This window comes from Dermochelys coriacea, chromosome 1 (genome assembly GCF_009764565.3).
Source record: "Dermochelys coriacea isolate rDerCor1 chromosome 1, rDerCor1.pri.v4, whole genome shotgun sequence".
Classification (NCBI taxonomy): domain Eukaryota; kingdom Metazoa; phylum Chordata; order Testudines; family Dermochelyidae; genus Dermochelys; species Dermochelys coriacea.
In genome coordinates this window covers 28,332,594-28,349,350 of record NC_050068.2, presented here as the reverse complement: position 1 = coordinate 28,349,350, position 16,757 = coordinate 28,332,594, and the positions used below count along the sequence as shown (strand labels likewise).

The 16,757-nt window shown below is 45.9% G+C and overlaps 1 long non-coding RNA gene across 1 annotated transcript; it reads left to right on the top strand.

Annotated features, from left to right (window-relative positions):
- Positions 1 to 205: 205 nt before the first annotated feature.
- Positions 206 to 4,263, top strand: LOC119842720. The gene is made up of 3 exons (XR_005288795.2): positions 206 to 411; positions 1,960 to 2,038; positions 2,398 to 4,263. It is a non-coding gene; the product is annotated as an uncharacterized LOC119842720 (long non-coding RNA).
- Positions 4,264 to 16,757: the final 12,494 nt, after the last annotated feature.

The following is a 16,757-nucleotide window of genomic DNA, read 5'->3' as shown; positions in this document are numbered from 1 at the left end:
GAACCTAGACCTGTAGTGCTACCAGGTAGTTGGTATCCCCAGGCTGCCATCCAGCAGCAGCTGCAACTAGTTTGAACTCCACTTTCCATGACATGCTGTGGACACAGACCATGGGAAGTTCTGCTCAACAGTTTGACAGACTGCAGCTCCACGGCTCCTGATTGGCTCCCTACCCTATATAAATCAAAGGGACATTCCAGGAAGTGTCCAGGTAATAGATCTTTTGCAGCTGCCACAACCATTTGTGCTGCATGCTCTAACTGTCTTGATTTGGATTTTGCCTCCTGACTTGGACCCTGAAAACTGACTTGGACCTGACTACAAAACTCCTTGGCTATTTCTAACCTCAGGTTTCCCTCTGCTCTGACTCTGGCCCTGACTGCCCTTGTTGGGATCCTGAGACACAGCTAGGTGAGTGGCAAACAAAAATATCACAACATTTCCTATCTATTAGTGACACAATGGTGTATGTGAGGATCCCAGTAAAAGCCAACAGCTTTGGGGTTTACTGTCTATACATTTTGTATAATTTCCATTAGTGGACTTCCCTCAATTAATTCCTGTTTGAACAAGAGCATATCTTTTAGAAAAACATCCCATTGTTATTGGATCTTGTTATACTTTTGTCTGTTAGATAGAACAGCCCTCTGTTATCAGATATATTCCCCATAAAGGTACATGTAGACTGATCAACTAACCCCTTAACATTTTGTTTGTTAAGATAAACAAATGGAAACTCCTTCTTGAGTCTTTCACTGTATGGCTTTTTTTCCACTCTTTTAATCAATCATTCTCATGGCTCTTCTCTTAACTCTCTCTCCAATTTATCAATGTCCTTCTTGAACTGCGGACACCAGAACTAGAGAGAGAAGGTGTATGAAGTGATCACTTTTATTTAACCAACTTCGCCTGATGAGAGAGACAAGTTTTTGAGCCACACAGACCTCTTCTTCAGATCTGGGAAAGATACTCCCAGAGTCAAAGCAAAATGCAAGGTGGAACAGATTGTTTAGCATAAGTAGTTAGCACACATTGTATGGGATCATTCAAGGTAGTGACCTATTACTATTAACACCTCTGCAGTCATAGGTCCCTTACAATATGTGCTAATTATTTATGTGAAACAATCTGTTCCATCTTGCATTTTGCAGGGACGCTTGGAGTACTTCTCCCAGACCTGAAGAAGAGCTCTGTATGGCTCAAAAACTTGTATCTCTCACCAATAAAAGATATTACCTCATTCACCTTGTCTCTTTAATAGTCTGAGACTGACACAGCTGCAACTACACTGCACACACCAGAACTAGACACAGTATTCCTGTAAAAAGAAAAGGAGCACTTGTGGCACCTTAGAGACTAACAAATTTATTAGAGCATAAGCTTTCGTGAGCTACAGCTCACTTCACGAAAGCTTATGCTCTAATAAATTTGTTAGTCTCTAAGGTGCCACAAGTACTCCTTTTCTTTTTGCGAATACAGACTAACACGGCTGCTACTCTGAAACCAGTATTCCTGTAGCAATTGCACAAGTACAAAAAACACAGAACTAATATAACCACCCCTTTGGCAACAGAGTCACACTGGAAGCTCATGTTCAGCTGATTATTCACCTTGGTTCCCCCAAGTCCTTTTTCAGAGTCACTGATTCTCAGCATAGAGTCCCCCATCCTGTAAGCATGAATTGCATTGTTTGTCCCTAATGTATGATTTTTCATTTGGCCGTACTAAAATGCATATTGGTGTCATTATTTATCGCTCCCCCATTCTTTGGGTCATAGAGCACCAAGTTGCATGTGTGTAATGTATCATTCATCATGGAGGTGGCAAACAACAATCATGCCAGTAGATATACAATAATGTAGTGCAAGGAAATGTATTCTCTGGATTTTTTAAAACCTACTGTGAATAACTTTAGTATAACAAACACTAGTGAAGTTTGGTTGTTTTTTTTTCCTCTAGCCGAATCAGCTACACATCAGCACCATCATTGGACCAGAAGAGGACTTTAAAAAAAAAAATCAGATTTCCTAGCACGCAGGTATACCTTGTCAAGATTCCTCTCCTGGAAGTGGCATCTGTATAGAGTTTCCCCTGCATTTTGTTTTACCTCTAAGTTATGACATCAAGGAGCCTGCTTCTTCTCATTTGTGTAAATCCAGAGTGATTCTGATTGGTTAATATGTGGCAGAAGAGATGTATGCCTAACACCAATGTTTAATGGCAGGTTGTTCATGCAAAATTTTTCATTCGGTTCATTCCCTCACTATCTAGTTAGTTTCTAAAAATTCTACTTTTTGTAGTTTTAAAATGTTTATTGTTGTTACTGCATAACAAGACAAGATAGCTGTACTTCTATTTGACTCCAAGTAAGGGTCTCTTCTTCCATTCCTTACTCAGGTAAAACTCCCAATGAAATCATTGGAGCCTTCCATGAGTAACAGTTCAGGATCAAGCCCAAGAGAAAAATACCATTAAGGCACAAGAAGTTGGTCTGTTGTAACTGACTCAAATGAACAAATCATCAAGAGAACTGACTCAACTGTTCTACTTCCTGTGAAGGCCTTTTCCTTTGTTGTTAAGGTTCTCTACAAATGATCATACTCCAAGATTCTATGCTAACATTTGCCCATCTGCAGCTGATGCAAGGTATGACTTTATATCTCACTAAACACACTGAAACCCCTATTCCTTCCCTTCTGCCCCCCAAAATAGAGTAAATACCAAAAAGGACAAACACTAGGCTTCTTAAATAAAGCAGGGTCTGAACTTTACCTTTTCTCAGACAAAACTTCTAAGTAAATGGCTGTACTAATCTAATTCCCATTTGTTTTGCTTAATGCACCCTTTGTAAAAGGTTAGAATTCCATCTGCCTGTTCTTTCATCAGAGATTCTGAGAAGTCCCAGTTGCAGATGTGGCAGCCCCAGTGCAAATATCAACAGCTTAAACATTCTCACTTCCAGTCTAAATGTGAGAGATTTTTATCTTGAAGGGGAAAAAAAATCTGTCCCAACCTAGCACTTTGTGAGTGTCTCTATAGTTCCATAAATAAAAGCATGGCATATGGTGTACACAGCTGTAGATAACCTTGTAAGAGCCTTGATAGACAGATTTCCTCATCTTAACATCTCCCAAGTATAATAACCCATATTCACTCACCTCTTCTCCCAGACAGCTTCTGAAGAACACATATCAAAGACTGAACTTCCAATCTGAGGGGTGACCTGACTCACCTACCACACTGTAGCGCCAGTGGAAATGTTTTTAAAAGACTGTACTACGGAGAAACCCTCTTAGAGGGGAGTCCTAAAACTCCATGTCTGCTGAAGTCAGATGGGCTTTAATGTTTTCAGTAAACTGTGATGTCACTTGCAGAATTGTAATCTGCACAATTAATAAACCTCATTAATATACTGACGGTATAAGGGATAACCAGTCCTTTGGGTTAGAGGCAAGCAGCCAGCTGATTAGCCCTGTCTGCTGCACCTGAGAAAGTGCTTGGACTTAATTAGCTGAGCTTTGTAAAAAAAGGGCAGCAGGAAATAAAGAGGGAAATTGTAACACCCCCAGAAAGCTGTGGGATGCCAGGCTCCTAATGGACTGTTAGAGTTACTGTAGAAAGGAATTACTTGAGAAACCTAATGGACAAAATGGAGAGCATGTGAAGTTCTTTATTGCTGAGGCTCTGAGGTAAGAGCCAGGACATTTGGGGTTGCTTAAGTTATGAGTGTGAGAGACAGACTTGTCCTGCACAGACTTTGAGGGAAGAGTCTGAAGTTCTGATTCTTCTTGTTAAGAAGGCTTAAAATAAAACAACTAACCCTGCTGGAAATGGATTCCCCGATAGAGCTCAGACAAAATTGCCCCAGGGAGTGAGCTGGCTCAGTAGGTGCCCAACCTGGTCTGGTAGGATATGGGTGCTATAAGACAGGACTTAATCTTTTATACTCAGTGCATAAGTAAGTTTAATTTCTATTCATAGTTATACAGTATAAGCCAGAAGTAATGGCACTAGTGTCAGTGAAACAGAGCAAGAGAATGTAAGACACAGCACTGCATGATCTTGCTTTTGCAGTTGGCTTACACAGATTGCAGTGAAATTCCACCAATATAAAGACACTTCCTTGACCAATCTGAGATGGCGCCAATGTGCTGCTGAAAACAAACAGCTCTGCTGCACACCTTGAACCTGACTCTGATCTCTCTTTCCCTCAAATAAACCATGAATAAATCCCTTTAAATTAATAAAACAGTATAAAACTGGTTTCACTCCAGAACCAAGCCCTTTAACATACCTCTTACCAAGACCCATTTCAACTAATATATAGGGCCATATTTATAACGGCCTTTCAGCCTTTTTGTGCTGGCTGTGTAGGACAGGTTTCTGTCTCCTCACCAGAGTAAAGGACCATTATCCCAAATGCAGAATCAGCTCTGTGCTGCCTCTGCTGAACCTCTGTGGTGGGCTGAGGCATTCCAGGCCAAGGGTTTTGGGAACAGGCCAAAGAGAACAGATCTGGGGCAGGGGCCCACTTGACTGGGTCAGCCCTTAATCCTTGTAAGTTTCTGTTGCTACAAACTTCATAAGTGCTATGATGGTGGGGATCTCAGTTTAAATCAGCCATAGACTGCAATGGGGGGCAACCTTCCCTCCCCTATCACCAGCACAGGGATTAATTTCCCCCATAATGCCTAAACTGAAGGACAAATGAGAAAAGGTGAGGCACACAAAATATATCCCGCACACATTTGGTGGTGGTAGTGGGGCAGGGGGGATTGAAAGATCTATCTCCCTTCCCCCCCACCCATCCTTTGTACTAGTATGCTGCTCTTAAATTGTCACCTCTTTGGGGCAGGGAACTATGTTTTTAATCACACCTAACACAATCAGGTTGATTGGTGCCTTTGGTTGCTATCCTACTATAAATAGAGCTAGCCTTATCTGTTCACATTCCTTGTGGAACACGGAGCTCTTACTTTCTGGTCCACAACCTCTGTTCTCATCTGCATGTTCGGTGCCAGGGAAAAATACTACTTCAGGACGCTCTGAAGAGACAAAGCTTCTGCTGAAATGTTAAAAACTAATCAGGATGGGGTGGGGAGGAATCCAGAACTAGGAACTCTGTGTTATGAAAGACATCTGCATACATGTAAATCATTACTAGAGGAAGTACTGGTAGATGGTGCTCAAGAATATGTAGCATAGCTCCTGGGTTTTTCAGGACCAATAAAACTACTTGTTTGTGTGCACTACAAATGGTTTCCTTTGTGCAGCTCTTTATATCAGTTGTTAAGTCTGGGATTTGGCTTGCAAAAATAAGAAAGGAGAAAGCAAAGACTTTACAGTATGGCAGAAAGAATGGAATATAGTATGTTTAACTGAACCCTAATGAGATGAGCCAAGGAGGCACATTGACAAAGATGAGCTGTGTGAAAAACCTGAGTAGCAGCAATTCCAAATCTCTCTGTTCAAGTCAATATTTAACACCATTTTGAGTCTTGATAGATATGGATGTCGTGAAGAAATAATGGAAGTGCAATAACCTTTAACAAAAACCTTGTCTGGGATTTTTGGCTTCTACTAAATCAGAACAGTCAACACTGAGCACGGAAATAGAAAGTGTTGTCAACAAAAATCAATAGATGGCTCCTGGAAGTAATATTGTGCCTGCTCCGATTCCCTGTGTGGATGAAGGCAGTGGGGATTCTGGATGGCTCAATGGATTAAACCTTCACATCAGCTCCCAGCCAGTGCCCACTAAAGTCAATAGCAATGCATCAGCAGAATGAGGGAGAAAGAAAACAGAAGCTTAAAAAATCCTACTAGAATAACATGGCAAGATCAGATACTCAGTCTGAAAATGTTAATGTGGGAGGGGCAAGCAGAGAACACAAACAGCTGCTGTGGGCTATAGTAAACAACAAAACAGGTGGTTTGAATGGTTTGTCCTATAAAACACTAATTGGGGACATGGAGCTGGTTAACCGGCTATGCATACTTATTGTGACAAGAAAGCAGCAAGGAGAGCAAGGGCAGCACAAAAGTGGACCTAGGGGTCAGGAAGGGAGTTTGCCAAGGCTGCCTTATTACACATAGTCACTTTTGTTTACTCAGATATTGCTAAGAATGACTGTCTATATGATTTAAAATATTGGTTTCTATTCAGGAAGAAGCAAGTGCTGTGATCTCAGCTATGCTGATATTTATCTTCGAGTCATTGAGAAAGATATTACCTAATTTGTCCTGTGTATGTATTTCCCACAACCTTTGAATGGCAGAATGATAGAAATGTAGGGTTAAAAAGGACCTCAAGAGGTCATCTAGTCCCTCCCCTGCCCCCTGCCCCACTGAGGATGGATTAAGTATACCTAGACCATCCCTGATAGGTGTTTGTCTAACTTGTTCTTAAAGATGCCCAGTGATGAGGATTCCACAACCTCTCCAAGTAAACTACTGCAGTGCTTAACTATAGTTATTAGAGAGAACTTTCTAATGCTGTCCAACCTAAATCACCTTTGAAAAGCAGAACAGATTCAAGGGGAGAGACTGAGAAAAACCCCATAACAGACTATCCCATAGCCTAGTGGCTAGGGTACTTCCCTGCAATTTGGAAGTGCAAGTTCAAATCCCCTCTCTATCACATAAGTGTCCCATCCACCAATCTAAAGCTTATAAGGGAGGCACCACCATTACTGCCAGGGTATGGGGCCACCTGATTTCAAATTGGGAAATGACAGAACTGAAGAAACTAAACAGTGTTTTGATGGCGTGCCTGGGATCCAGACTGAATAGAAAATGGAGCTAGCCAAGAAAAGGAATGGGACTTTACTCTATCCTACTATTGAACTACTAGCTATTGAGAAATCCATACAATCGCCCCACATAGAGCATTGAACTCACTTCAGTTGCTTAAGTTTCCCTACAGAAAGGAACAAAAGCCTGTTGTCTTCAGGGGGAGGGGGACCAGTAGAGCAGACAAGTCTGCTTCCATGTTAGGAATAAAGAAAAGGAGTACTTGTGGCACCTTAGAGACTAACAAATTTATTAGAGCATAAGCTTTCGTGAGCTACAGCTCAATGCATCCGATGAAGTGAGCTGTAGCTCACGAAAGCTTATGCTCTAATAATTTGTTAGTCTCTAAGGTGCCACAAGTACTCCTTTTCTTTTTGCGAATACAGACTAATACGGCTGCTACTCTGAAACCCATGTTAGGAATGTGAATAGTAAGAATAGCACCCTCCTAGCAAATAAACGTGCACTTAGCATGGTTTCCACACCCCATATGAACTCAACACTCCTTCCAGGTATTTCAAAGCACCACTCCCGCCATGCACATCTTTCAATTGAGGGGTTGTACTAGCTCCAAAAGGGGCCAGGCCACTGTAGTAAGACATGATCTCTGAATAGGGACTTGTCGGAGGCCTTGTTCTCCGATTGCCGTGAGCTGCAGATCCCTTTGACTGAATCCTTAGAGTCCCATTTCTTTACTTCAGCTCTCTAGTTTCTTTATTTTTCCCTCCATTTCCTACTGCTTGCACTATTCTTTGTAACTTCAAAGAGCTGAAGTCCAAACCTGGTATTTTCTGTTTTGGTCTTCATGATTCAAATAATTTTTACTCTGTGCCCTGTGTATCCAGCCGGAGTTTTTTAGGACAGGACTGACATCACCCCCAGTGACTGCTGCTGCCAGGCCTGCCAAGAGGCCTCATCACTGCAATGAACTTAAATATTGGGATTATTGGCTCTTTGCCTGCCCACCTATTCCCTAAAGTGCCCTTCTCAGGGAATCCGTCCTTCCTCTCACATCTGGCAGACAATCCTTCTCAGTAACTGCAATTGTGCTGGGCCACATCTTAGGACACAACATACCCTGGAGTAGTGAGAAGACCCTGCCCCCCTTCTGCACCCATCAGCAGAGCTGGCCAGCCCAGAGGAACATGCAGCAGTGAGCTCTTAAAGTCTTTCGCTGGTAGCTTTTTCCAGCCCTTAGATAATTTTAACTCTCTCGCACCCTCTCCAATTCTCAACTTTTTTAAAAATGTGGACGCAATATTACAGTAACAATTGTTAATCTAGGGCACATTCTCAGACTCAGTAGCTGAGCACCTCACCGTCTTTGGGAACTTATCCTCAACTCCTCCCCTGTGAGGTAGGGCATTACTATTGGCCCTATTTCCCAGATGGGAAAACAGGACATAGACTAACTGACTTGACAAGGTCACACAAGAAGTTTGTGACAGAGCAGGAAACTCAAACCAGTTCTCAAGTCCTGGGCTGGTGCCCTAACCATTCGACTACCCTTCCTTTCAATGGGTACATCTAAATTCCAGAAGGTGCAATTTCCAGCTCTGGCTGACAGAGCTAGCATGTTAAAAATCAGTGTGGTCACAGCAGTGTGAGCCACTGGACAGTCTAGCTGTCCTGAGTACCTACATGGGGTCTATAACAGGTCGAACACTCACCATCACAGCACCTCCTTCTGGTCAGTCTGGGAAGTAGCTCAGTCCAGCCTCAGAGCGCCTCCTGCTGGCCAGTATCTCCCTACTGGTACCTGCTTCCTCATCAATCTCCACCACTGTACTTCAGGCCCCTTATCTTGGGGCTGCCAATGCCCATCTTGCCTCAGTGGCTACTGCCAGTCATCTAGCTCCCTTTCCTGGGGCAAACTGCAGTCTGTAATGGCCACTCATAATTGGCAAGGGGCTGGACCTGCTGCCTTTTTAACCCCAGCTGTCTCCCTGCAGCCCCGTACCTCCTTAGGCCTTCCTGCTAAGCCTCAGCCAGGGAGGTAGCCAGGCCTGAGCTCCACAGCACAGCCTGCCCCTTCCCCAGCACTGCTCTGTCGAAGATACCCTGTATCTCCCCGGCAGCTAGGTCCTTCCACTCCAGGTCTGGAGTGAGACTCACACAGCTCCTTACTCACAGCCCTCATCAGGGCCAGCGGTGGCCAACTCCCCAGCCAGCCTCCCTCAGCTGCCCTCACTCCTTTTCCCAGGAGCTGCCCTGCTACAGGGTCCTAATGGGATTATGCTCAGGATGGCTAGTGCAGCCAGATGGCTGCCACAAGTACAACCCTCCTAGATAGTACTCAGGGCAGTTAGACTGTCCCATTGCCCAAACCACTGTGGCTACAATTCAATTTTCAGCATGCTACCTGAGTCAAAGCTAGTGCATGTATGTTAGCCCAAGCTGGAAATTACACCTCCCATTTGAGTGGAGATGTAGCCAATGACCATCAGTGGGCCATCAGGGTGTATCTGGTATTTTGGGCCATATACCATGTGTATTCTGCCTGCCAGACAGACCAGGCACATTTGGCAGCAGTTAAGGCATTAGCTGGGGTTTAGTTCAAAAGCAGGACTATCTGCCTACAAAATAACACTGTCTAAAACCAGGTTTTTTTTTTTTTTACTCTGAGGCTTGGCAAATCATATCAATTTTAAACAACTGAAAGTTGGGTTTTTTTGGCAAGCTATAACGTACTTAAGAGACTCACACTTCCTGTCTAACAAATTGCATCCAAGTCGTAAAATTATACAACAAGCTTCAGGTCAGTTTGATTTTAAACTAGCCAAAACTAAAGAATTTGAATACAAAAAAAAATTTGTCACCCCTCCTGTTTCTCTATAATATCCAGGAAAGAACTTAAGATGCAACAAATATTTTAACTAAAATGATTCAGTTTTGAATAATCTAAGCATAGTTTGATTAAAATTTCAATTTGTTTAGAACAGTTTTAAATCTCAAGGCTTTCATTCAGAATGAATGCTGAAGATGATAGCCCAGTAAATACCTGAATGAATAACCACAACTAGCACTGGAATATTATTCACTGCAATTTTCTTTGATTTTGATATACCCAATTTTGAAAGGCACAAAGTAGATCACAGTGGTGTCACTTGATAGCATTTATAAAATTTAGATAAAAGGTTGTATCACTTTTAATATCAGCTTTACCTAGAGTGTATTTGGGCCGCTGAAACAGCCAGATTGCCAAGATAAATAAATGAATAAATTACTGATATTAGAATCTCTCTTCTCTATTCAATTTTTCACATAGTACTTCTCACCCAAGTTTGCCTGAATTTGCCAGCCTAAAAATGTAATTCGTATAATTAAATGTCAAGTAAGTCTTGAGCTAGAGATCTAGTTAAAGTATCCAATTTCATTAGGAACTCACTCCTCAAATATATATACTACTAGAGTTCTGTCAACATTCTAACAATATATTTGTTTTACTAGAACTTAGCTTCCTCCTAATAAATCACATTTCAAGAGCACTAACATCTAATTACTGATTTACACTTACACGGTATATTATCCTGTAATGAAGATGAAACTTATCAGCAGGCAGTTCACTGCAAGTTCAAATGCTGGAGAATAGTAATTCTGGGCTTTCTGCAAGTAGGTAGTGGCCTGGGTTTCCTGATTTTCGCTAGTTCAACCTGCTGATTCAGTGATAACTGGAGTCGGCTGAACTATTTGGAATGAATAAGTTCAAACGGATTTACCCATGAACAGGCTTCTAATTTAGATGCTCTTTAAAGCGCTAATAAAACATGACTTACACTCTGTACTTGAACCGCAGTGAATATGCAGGGCCCTGATTCTCATTTACACTAAGGGCAGGTCTACATTACCGCTTAAGTCAATCTAACATACCATCCACGGATGTTAAAAAGACACACGCACCCCGAGCAACACAAGTTACAGCAACCTAAGTATTGCCCACACCAGCACTATGTCTCTCGCAGAAGTGAATTAATTATGCCGAGGGGAGAGCGCTCTTCCATTGGCATAGAGCATCTTCATCAGACGCGCTACGGCAGCGCAGCTGCACAGATGTAGCACTTCTGGTGTAGACCTGCCCTCAGGCTACTTTGCACACTGGTAGTGAAAAGGGACCTTTGTGTAAATGGGAATCAAGCCCGTAGTTCTTAGACATAGCCAACAGCATTAGAGAGAGTGGTATTTCAGACACCAGGATCATCTCAATCTTCCTAAAAATTGACCTAGAAAATTCATATTTGAATTCTTTAAACATGTTTTGTGTGACATAAGAACATAAGAGTGGCCATACTAGGTCAGACCAAAGGTCCATCTTACCCAGTATCCTGTCCTCTGACAGTGGCCAATGGCAGGTGCCCCAAAGGGAATGAACAGAGCAAGTAATCATCAAGTGATCCATCTCCTGTCACCCATTTCCAGCTTCTGGCAAACAGAAGCTAGGGACACCATCCCTGCCCATCCGGGCTAGTAGCCACTGATGGACCTATCCTCCATGAACTTATCTAGTTCTTTTTTGAACCCTGTTATAGTCTTGGCCTTCACAACATCCTCTGGCAAGGAGTTCCACAGTTGACTGTGCGTTGTGAAAAAATACTTCCTTTTGTTTTTTTTAAACCTGCTACCTATTAATTTCATATGGTGGCCCCTAGTTCTTGTGTTATGAGAAGGAGTAAATAATACTTCCTTATTTACTTTCTCCACACGAGTCATGATTTTATAGGCCTTGATCATATCCCCCCTTAGTCGTCTCTTGTCCAAGCTGAAAAGTCCCAGTCTTATTAATCTCTCCTCATATGGCAGCCATTCCATACGCCTAATCATTTTGTTGCCCTTTTCTGAACTTTTTTCAATTCCAATATATATTTTTGAGGTGGGGTGACCATATCTGCATGCAGTATTCAAGATGTGGGTGTACCATGGATTTATATAGAAGCAATATGATATTTTCTGTCTTATTATCTATCCCTTTCTTAACAATTCCCAGCATTCTGTTCGCTTTTTTAACTGCTGCTGCACATTGAGTGGATGTTTTCAGAGAACTATTCACAGTGATTCCAAGATCTCTTTCTTGAGTAGTAACAGCTAATTTAGACCCCATCGTTTTATATGTATAGTTTTCCCATGTGCATTACTTTGCATTTATCAACATTGAATTTCATATGCCATTTTATTGCCCAGTCACCCAGTTTTGAGAGATCATTTTGTAGCTCTTCACAGTCTGCCTGGGACTTAACTATCTTGAGTAGTTTTGTATCATCTGCAAATTTTGCCACCTCACTGTTTACCCCTTTTTCCAGATCATTTATGAATATGTTAAATAGGACTGGGCCCAGAACAGACCCCTGGGGGACACCACTATTTACCTCTCTCCATTCTGAAAACTGATAATTTATTCCTATCCTTTGTTTCCTAACTTTTAACCAGTTACCAATCCGTAAAAGAACCTTATCTCTTATCCCTTGACTGCTTACTTTGCTTAAGAGTCTTTGGTGAGGGACCTTGTCAAAGGCTTTCTGAAAATCTAAATACACTATATCCACTGGATTCCCCCTTGTCCACATGCTTGTTGACCCCCTCAAGAATTCTAGTACACTGGTAAGGCATGATTTCCCTTTATAAAAACCATGTTGACTATTCCCCAACAAATTATGTTAATCTAGGTGTCTGACAATTTTGTTCTTTACTATAATTTCAACCAGTTTGCCCAGAACTGAAGTCAGGCTTACTGGCTTGTAATTGCCGGAGTCACCTCTGGAGCCCTTTTTAAAAATAGGTGTGTAGCAGGGCAGGACTCACCCCTGCCGCGCCTCCTGCTGGTCGTCCAGGGAATTAGCATTTCCAGCCTCCGGAGCACCCTCTGCAGGCTGGTATCCCACTTGCCACTGGGCCCTGCATCCCTCCTGGACTACTGTACCCCTTTCACGCCGGGGTGCTGCCCCCGGCAGTACCTCCACAGATCTGGGTCTCCCCTCCCCAGGGACCCCCCCCCCCCGACCCCCTATCCCCACCTCACCTCAGTCTTTGGCTACTGCCAGTCACCATCTAGCTCCCACTCCCTGGGGCAGACTGCAGTATAATTGCCACTCATCATCGACAAGGAGGGTCTGGACCTGCTGCTTCTGCCTACCCTAGCCTTGGTGTGTATATCAATCTCCCCTCTGTTTTTTCCACCAAATGCATCCGATGAAGTGAGCTGTAGCTCACGAAAGCTTATGCTCTAATAAATTTGTTAGTCTCTAAGGTGCCACAAGTACTCCTTTTCTTTTTGCGAATACAGACTAACACGGCTGCTACTCTGAAACCTAGCCTGGGGGTTTCTCAGGTGGAGCTCCCCAGCTCCTCTGGCCTTTCCACAGCCATGCTCAGCTCCCAGCAGTCAGGCCCCTCCCTCTCAACATCTAGAGAAAGACTATGTCCTCTTGGCCCACTGCCCACTTATAAAGGCCAGCTGGGCCCTGACTGGGGCGTGGCCGCAGCTGTGGCTGTTTCCCCAATCAGCTGAGGCTTGCTGTTTTCCCTAACAGCAGCCCTCTCACAGCCGCAGCCCTCTCCAGGGCTGATTTCAAGCCCTTCAGGGCAAGAGCAGGTGACCACCCCACTACAGGAGGAAGAGGTCAGTCTCTCCGCCACCCCCTCCTGTGCCGGGGATGGGGACGGGCTGCCCGGCGCAACAGCACCAGGGTTCCGCTCCATGCCTGCCCATCTCTGTAGGCCATGAAGATCATTTAGGGGCCTCACTGGAGGACAGCAGCGGGTTGGCTGCTGCGTCCCCCTCTGCGCTGAGGGAAGAGCTGTGCCATTTCCTGCTGGACACCCGTGGCTCAAAGGGCAAGGTGCAGCTTGCCCTCCAGCGCTGGGGGGGGGACTTCCACCATGTCCTCCGGGCTGTGAAGGGCCTTTTGGGGGAGGGAAGAGGGACCGGGAGAGGGACTGGGAGAGTGGAGAGGGACCCTCTCTTGTGCAGGTGAGCTGTGATCACCTTATTGCCGAAGAAGGGGGACCTCCGCGACTTACGGAATTGGTGTCCCTTCTCGCTCCTCAGCATGGACTACAAGGTTGTAGTGAAGGCCATCTTGCTGCGGCTGGGGTCCGTGCTAGTGGACATGGTCCATCCCGACCAGACCTACGCCATCCCGGGCCGGACCATTTTTGACAACTTGTATTTGGTCTGGGACCTCTTGGAGCTGGGGTGTAAGGATGGTCTGTCGTTTGCCGTCCTGTCCCTGGACCAGGAGAAGGCGTTCAACAGGGTGGACCACGGGTATCTCCTGGGCACCCTGCAGGCATTCAGCCTTGGGACCTAGTTTGTGGGCTTTCTCCAGATGCTGTACGCCGACACAGAGTGTCTGGTCAGGCTCAACTGGACCCTGACCAAGCCGGTCAGCTTCAGGCGGGGAGCACAGCGGGGGTGCCCCCTCTCGGGCCAGCTGTATGCTCTAGCGATCGAGCCCTTCCTCCGTCTCCTCCGTCGGAGTTTGATGGGGTTGGCGTTTTGGGGGCCGGAGCTGCGCAGGTGGAGGCCTGCCAGGCTGTTTACTTGGCAGCCTCCTCCGCCCAGGTCAACTGGGTCAAGAGCTCTGGCCTGCTGGTCAGGGACAGGCAAACTCCCTCCCACCCACGCTTCAAGCCATCCGGTGGAGCGCAGGTCCGTTGCTCTATCTTTGCGTTTATCTATCCGCCATACATCCTTCTCTGCCAGAGAACTGGCAGGATTTGGAGGCCAGGGTGGGTGAGCAGCTGCGGAGATGGACAGGACTGTTCTGGTGTCTCTCCCTGCAAGGGAGGGTACTGGTGTTGAACCAATTGGTCCTGTCCATGCTCTGGCACCGACTCAACACCCAGAGCCCAGCCCCGAGGATCCTGGCCAGGATCCAGAGGATGGCTCTGGAGTTCTTCTGGCCAGCGCTGCACTGGGTCTCTGCAGGGGCTCTGAGTCTTCCCCTGGAGGAGGGAGGACAGGGCCTGGTTTGCTTGCACAGCCAAGTCCATGTCTTCTGCCTCCAGGCCCTGCAGAGGTTCCTTTATGGTGCAGGTAGTCTGGCGTGGAGCACGTTGGCACACGCCTTCCTCCGCCAAACTCCGAGGGCTCCGATATGACTGGCAGCTCTTTTTTCTCCATCTGAGAGGCCTTCTGCGAGACCTCTCCAAGCTGCTGGTCTTCTACCAGGACCTCGTCCGGACCTGGAAGCTTTTTTCGGTGACCAGGTCATTTGTGGCCACCGAGGGAGCGGACCTCTTCACGGAGCCCCTGCTACACAACCTTGATCTACATGTGCAGGTGGGCGGAGTCTCCCTCGGTTTGTGTCGGAGTCTGGTCCTGGCAGAAACCACCAGAGTCGGAGACCTCCTGGACTACAACAGGGGGGATTGGGTGGAGCCCCGTGCGCTTGGACAATGCATGGGGCTTTCCACCCTTCCAACCCCTAGTCGTGTACTCCAGGAGGTGAAGGCCGCCTTGTCACCCGATTCTTCACTTTCCTGCGGCAAGTCCTGCGAGAGAGCGTTCCCCACCCACCCCTCATCCCGGACCTCCGGACATTTTTCTTGGGACCCTGTTCTGCGAGCCCCCCCCAGCCACCCACTCCCACACTCTGAGCCAGCTGCATACCCTGCAGCTGGTCCGGTTTCGAACTGCGCCCAGAAACCATCTGTACACGCTCGTGCTCCATACATTGCATTTCCTCACCCTCGTGTCCGCCTCGACACCAAATGGCGGGACTATCTTCCCCTAAAGAGGGTGAGGAGCCCTGCTGGCCAACCTTTATTCCACCTTGGTCCCACGGCCCACCGGGGACATTAGTTGGGGCTCCTTCATGGAGCCATGAGCACAGGCATGCACCTGGCACAGTTCACCCCTACACCTGAGACTGCCCCTTTTGCGGCATAAGGAGAACCTGGTGCATGCCTATCTCGAATGTGCCAGGTTGCAGCCCCTATTCCGGCTTCTCCAGAACCTCTTGTTGAGGTTCTGGCTGCACTTCTCCCCGCACTTGTTCCTCTTTGTACACCCTATCCATGGCCCCACGAAGTCGCGAGACCTCCTCGTCAACCTCCTCCTGGCTCTGGCCAATGCCTCCATCTATAATACCAGGAGGAGGATGTTGAACGAGGGGGTGCTCTGTGACTGTGGGGCCTATTTCCGTTCCTCCCTAGTTTCACGCATCCGGGCAGAGTTCCACTGGGCAGCGTCTGCTGGCTCCCTCGACAGCTTTGAGGAGCAGTGGGCACTGCCTGGGGTTCTCTGCTCAGTGTCCACATCTGGTATCCTTATTTTGAACCTCTGACCTTCACTCCGTTCCCTGTTTTTCATTAGTTGTCCCTCGCAATCAGTTGGTCCCTGGGTCCAGTGGTCCCTGCCGCTAGGCTGGGGGAGTGGCCTTTAGCACTTCCTAGGTTTTTCCAATACGACTCCGCTACAAGGTGTCATGTTAGCTATCCTCCAGTAATTTGGTACAGAAGCTGATTTAAATTATAGGTTACAGACTACATTTAGTAGTCTTCAGAACTCTTGGGTGAATCCATCTGGTCCTGGTGACTTATTACTATTTAGTTTATCATTTCTTCCAAAACCTCCTCTGACACCTCAATCGGGACAATTTCTCAGATCTGTCACCTAAAAAGAATGGCTCAGGTTTGGGAATGTCCTCACAGCCTCAACCATGAAGACTGATGCAAGAATTCATTAAGTTTCTCCACAATGGCCTTATCATCCTTGAGTGCTCATCCACTGAATGATTGGCTAGATTGTCGGGCTTAAAGGGTAGTGATCAATGGCTCCATGTCTAGTTGGCAGCTGGTATCAAGTGGAGTGCCCCAAGGGTCGGTCCTCGATATCTTCATAAATGATCTGGAGGATGGTGTGGATTGCACCCTCAGCAAGTTTGCAGATGACACTAAACTGGGAAGAGAGGTAGATACACTGGAGGATAGGGATAGGATACAGAGGGCCCTAGGCAAATTAGAGGATT